Source organism: Podarcis vaucheri (assembly GCF_965113315.1).
Source record: "Podarcis vaucheri genome assembly, chromosome: 1".
Classification (NCBI taxonomy): domain Eukaryota; kingdom Metazoa; phylum Chordata; class Lepidosauria; order Squamata; family Lacertidae; genus Podarcis; species Podarcis vaucheri.
Genome location: NC_138759.1, coordinates 88,312,149 through 88,318,339, shown reverse-complemented (window position 1 = coordinate 88,318,339; position 6,191 = coordinate 88,312,149).

The following is a 6,191-nucleotide window of genomic DNA, read 5'->3' as shown; positions in this document are numbered from 1 at the left end:
GTCGAGCCCCACGCACAAGACCTGACGTAAATGTTTTGTTCGTTCGGCTCGCGTTAGGCAGGTCCAGCCTATCTGCAAACACATGGCATGCCTGCGCAGTGGAAATGGATGACATGCATGTAGCATGCGCTGTGTGCTCACGGGGCATCATGTGCATCCTTAGAGCCTTGTACACCTGTGCCCTCCTATTGCTTCAACACCCAGCCTCTGCATCAAGTAAGCTACGCTTGGCAATACAGCCTGTCCAGGAAAACAGCCATAGACAGCCTAGGCAACTTCATAAAAGGCTTGGCTTGGCCACCACAAGCCTTTTTCTGAGCATGGCTATAATGGGATATTTTGAAGTGAGTTGTCAGCCATCTTTGTCTTGCATTACACAGCAGCTATGCTTGGGAAAAGGTTTTATTGAAGGCTGCCAGCACTTGGAGGAATCATATGTTCAGAAAGACAATGCAATTTACAAAGGACATCAGTAACATTGCTGCCCATTTTGTCCTCTAACTACTTTATCGACCAACTGAATTTTGCCACTCTTGTTACCTTCTTTTATTGCCTTTGACCTCCCACTAATTGCAAGTCCCATTAGGCTCATTTTGCAGAAAGAAACTGATGCGGAAACTAAACAGCTTGCCCTCCAATCCCAAAGGGATTCTGTGGCAAAACTAGGATTTTAATTTGGCTTTTAAGGTTATTTCCACTGTGCCCATCATTCCCAATGCTAGTTCATCCACATACTCCTGTCCTCGATTATGAGCACTTTGGGTTGGATCTTCTTGGCTGGCTATTTTAGCTGCTTTGTCATATATATAGAAAAAATTATCATCACCCAGATACTGTGATCTTTAGCCTTGTTGTAGTAAAAAAAAGAATTGCTTTCCATACAGTAATGGGGAGAGGAAACAGAGTGGAATGAAGATGAACACATATGAGTTTTCCTCCTTTCACCAAAACAGATTCCGGGGGGCTACTGAAAGAGGGTGCTTGTGTGAGGTTCAAAGAGCAGTCACCAGTCCTTATGTATGGATACAGAATCAAATTTACTTCTGCCTTCCAGTTGGGGAATCTCCAGCAACAGTTCCTCTGGAAACCCTAGATACAGGAGCACGGATGCATCTCCTCCATATTTACCTGAAAGTTCGGAAGTTACAAGAGAGAAAGAGAGAGAAAGGATTTCAGGGTGGGCTAGGGAGTGTTCTTCTTAGTCCCCAGTAACTTTATCTTTCACATCAGTCCTTGCTACCTCAAGCAGAAACTGGAGAGGAGATTTGCATCCGGGAAGGGAGAGCCAACACAGCCTAGCTTCAGTTTTGAATAAAAATTACCTGTGAGCCAGCTATTTTGGGAATAGCCAGGGTGCAGCAATAAATTTGCTTATCACCAAGGATGAGAAAAGATAACCAAAGAGGGCAACAATTCTTATGTGGTCTATGTAAGAAAAGTGCTGCTACTGCTATGGTAAAAAATGAGGGAGAGTGACTCCAGTAAGGACTCCAAATGAGTTTTAGGAATCACATTTTGAACTTGACTAACCAAATCTGCAATCCTATGCACACTAACCTAGGACAAGGACCAAGTCCCATTGAATTTAATGTGTCTTATATCTGAGTATACATGACATAGATTGTACCATAAATCTGTTGAATTAAGGGACCTTACTATGAACAATCATAGCTGCCCGTGAATTGTGCACTTTCCAGATGCTCTCCTTGAATCCCAGCTATTTAAATGAATAAGCAAGTACTGTACTGTATTTGTTTAGCTGCATTAACATTTTAACTTTTCACCAACCAAAAGTAGATAACAATGGTTCATTGACCCTAATTTCCATCTTGGATATTTTGTTTTAGTTTCAGACATAATTCAACTCTAAACAATAGGTACCCTGCAGCAAAAATCATACTTTAGAAATCAACCAATTTTTGGTATATATTAAGACATCTTCATGTGGACAAATTTGCATTTACAAAAGGTTTGCTTTCCCCCAAAGCCCTTTTTTTCAAACACGTAAACAAGATAACTATCAGTTTCAAATGCACCAATAAGCAATTTTTGACTATAGAACACACATGAATATTTTAGCAATCACAACCATGTGAATTACTCAGCTTTGACAGAACTTCTTCAAAAGAAGATTGCCAATCTTTACCTGGCAGGGCTTTTCTGCTTTTGAACCGCTAGGTAACAAACAGAAATTCAGCAAAGTGATGCTTTTCCCAGCATCAAATAATGGGGAAAGTTTCCTGTGCCTGGTAAGAAAATTTTTCCACCAGCCCCAGTAACTGTGCTTTTAAGATAACTTGACGTGCAGATGTTGGTCAGTTATACTATTTTCCCTCAATGCCGTGAAAAGCCTCATTTGCTGATTTCTCCCTATCAAGCTGCTGTTACAGACACAGAAGCTGGCCAAGTAGTTTCTTTCTGGTGAGTGTGTTTGTACTTAGGAGATTTAATATGTATGATCCAACTGGCAGAACTCCTTATAAAATCATATTTACTGGCTATCGGATTTGGTTCACTGGTCACAATGCAGGCCCACAGGATATTTGCCCTATGGTATCCACACTGTATAGTAGGGTTGCCAGCATTCTCGACTGGAGATAGTGCTTAAAACTTTGCCTCATTACACCAAGAGAAGATACAGCAACCACACAGCCTTCTCTGTTCTTTCACAAATCCCTTCACCTATCCACTTTCCTGTCTACTATTCTGTGGCCAGCAGGAACCATAAATTAAACTCAAAACCAGCAAGGAAGGGGTGTAAGAGGAAGAACAGGTTGGAAAGCACAGAAGTTGCAGATGACTCAGGATCTTGCTGCAGCCTTCCTCAATCTGTTGCCCTCCAGTTGTTTTGGAACACAACTCCTATCAGTCCCAGCCAGCATGGCCATAATCATAGTCCAAAACATCTGGAAGGCAACATGGTTGGGTGCCTTATACCAATTAATAGTACAGACATTATACCTCACAATGAGTTTGGAACCTTACTCGAGAGCATTCATAGACCTTTACTCTGTACTTCTATTTAATCTACATATTAAAATGACATGTTGTCAAGAACATAAGAAGGCCAGGCCAAAGGTCCTGCTGGATCAGGCCAAAGGTCTATCTAGCCCAGCATCATGTTATCACAGTGGCCTATAGAAATCCACAAGCAAGACCTGAACACAACAGCACCTTCCCATATACGGTAATTCCCAGCAATAAGTATTCAGAGAGTGTTAGAAAATCAGATATATAATCTAATTGCCAAACGGCACCTTAAATATAGGTTGTGGTCACCACAATGGAATGTCTAGGCATGTGTTTTGTGGATTTTTTGTAGTGGGGTTTATTATTATTATTCATTTCATTTCTACACTGCTTTATATTTTAAAAAAACAAATCGTGGTTTACAACACATTACAACATCAAACCAAACAATCCAGAATAAAACAAATTCAAGCTTCAAGGAAAATATTGCAGATCCTTCTCTAAGTGACATTTTTTCTCCCCCCAACTGCCAATCTGGCATCCAGAGATCTCCATGTGGTTGCAATTGGACCTGTACTTGTTGCAAAATGTACCTCGTGCCTGACTAATTTCTAACACTGATTCAGAGACATACTGCCACAACAAATGGATGTAGAAATATAGCCATCCTCCATGAATTTGTCCAATACTCTCTTTAAAGCCATTCAAGTTTGTGGCCATCACTACTACATCCCGAGGCAGCGGAATCTATTGTTTTACAACATGCTGTGTGAAGAAGTACTTTCCTTTGTTCAGAATTTTCCAGCATTAGAGGGTGCACCTCCACAGGCACATACCTCCATGTGGTGGGAGTGCCCCAAAATCCAACTATTCTGGACAACAGCCATACGAGAAATATGTAAAATAACTAAGCAAGTATTAGACATCACCCCAGAATTGGCCCTACTTAAACCTCTTCCAAGGCAACAATGCCCACTTACACCGCAAAGAACTCATAACCCACCTACTTTCAGCATCCAGAAACACCATAACCAGACACTGGAGAGACCTGTCAGGAGTAAGCATGGACCAGTGGTACCAAATTGTATGGGAAACAGCCCTACTAGAAAAATTAACCAATAAACTAAAATGGGGGCAAACAGAAGAAGACTCCTTTATCAGTAGAAGCTCCACTTTATCACATACACAGCCCAACAAGACAATGACAGTAATCCACCAACCGCATACAAATCAATATGGCTAACCTGATCCAAAACACCCACCCACCCCACTCACACACGAAAACAAAGATCACCACAGCCAATCACAAACAAACAACCACATCCTAGGCCAACCCCAACCTCTCTCACCACCAAAAGAACACAAGTGAACAGCAGAGAACCTGCACGAGCAACGCTGACACCAAACCCTACAAACATTAAGCAAAATAGAAACATCACCACCCGACCCCACCCCCACCCATCTTCCCCCCCTCCACCCCTTTTCCCCCTAATGTCTCAACAAATGAAACTGACTTGTGAAAATGTTACATGGAAAAAATACGAGAGACATCACACATACTTCTGTACATCAAGAAAATATTAATAAATAAATAAATAAATAAATAAATAAATAAATAAGCATTTTCCAGCATTCACCTTAGATAAAATGGCCCTGATTTTGATTTCTAGTATTACGAGGCAGAAAGACTTCTCCTTCATTAAGAGGAAAATTACCACAAAGTACAGCATGAACACCATGGTAACAGTTCTGCAGTTAAGACAGCAAAAACACCACTTACATATGTATCAACATTTACATGTTAATGGGTACCACTTAAATGAGACACCCCCCTTTCAAACTCATGGGTTAGATGAAAATCACCATCTGTATAATTAAACCTTCTCAGGAAGTTCATTCACCCCATTCAAACAAAACATTTTCTCCTTCCCCAGAAATGGCAGTGAGTCAGAGCTCAACAGGTGGGTATTAGAAAATAGCAGTTACAATACTATTCAGAAAAAGAAGCAAAAAGAAATAAAAAGCTGTTGGTCACTTCAAATATGCTAATAGCAAAGCCCCCAATACAGTCTGAACAAAATGATAAACAGCCCGTGTGTGTGTGTGTGTGTGTGTGTGTGTGTGTGTGTGTTAAAAACACTCATCTGAAAGGTTGCTCCAAGAACCTAAGTGTTTTGAGCCAGTCTCCATTTGTTGAAACAAACTGATATTTGAAAGCCAGGTCCCCTAGGCATCATACAAAGAGTGTCTCCTTAGAAGGTAGTCCCACTGAGTTCAATGGGGCTTACTCCCTGGTAAGGACCGTAATCTCAAACAGCACTGCTATCTGTTTAACCCCACCAGTTTAAAACTGTCTTGACAAGTTTATTTATTTATGGCAATATTTTTCCTAGCTATGCAAATCTGTGTCCTCTTTTTTGGTGATATATAAGTGGCCACCTTGTAGACAGACCAACACATTTAAGCTCTCTCTCACACTTGAACCATGTATGGTTTTAACTGCTTAAGAGAACACAAATCTGCTTCTTCACAAATGGGATGCCATCTGTTTTTTATGGAAGGAGGACTGTGCTTTTAATTGCTATTTGGCAGGTAGGGGCCCAATAGGCAAGCCTTTTTCATTTATTTATTTTTTGCATGGAAATGAAATTATGATGACAGCTGTACTTGTTAAATTTCTATTACGCTGTAACTGCAAAGGGCATATAATTTTGGTTCCTAACATGGTGGCAACCATATGCACAGATCAGGGCTGCTCCCTTCAGATCAGTTCCTCTTTTCTCCTCAATCTGTCAGATGCATTCTAGGAGGCCTCCCTCCTAGCAAATTGGAAATGCTTCAAGCTTTAATTTATTTTAGGGTTGCCATGTTTCAAAAAGTAAAAACCAGGACACCCTGAAAACTACACCACACTTCATTTACATAGATTTTATTTAAACACAACTATATTCAGATGCAAGCTGCACTCACTGGCATTCTTATTATTCCCACATTGCCTTTTGTTTTCTTATGCACTGAAGTCATTTCACAAATCTCAACCAAAGTCCATCCTGTTAACTTTATTAATTTTTCTGCCTATAATTCCAAGAATCCAAATATCATTCTTGAGGATTTTTCCTTGCATTTCATCCCTGAAAGCATTCTGAAAGTATTTATTTTTTAACTGTTTCATGATATTCCCCTGCCCACCAGTGACTTTTTAATAATGAAAGTGTGATAGA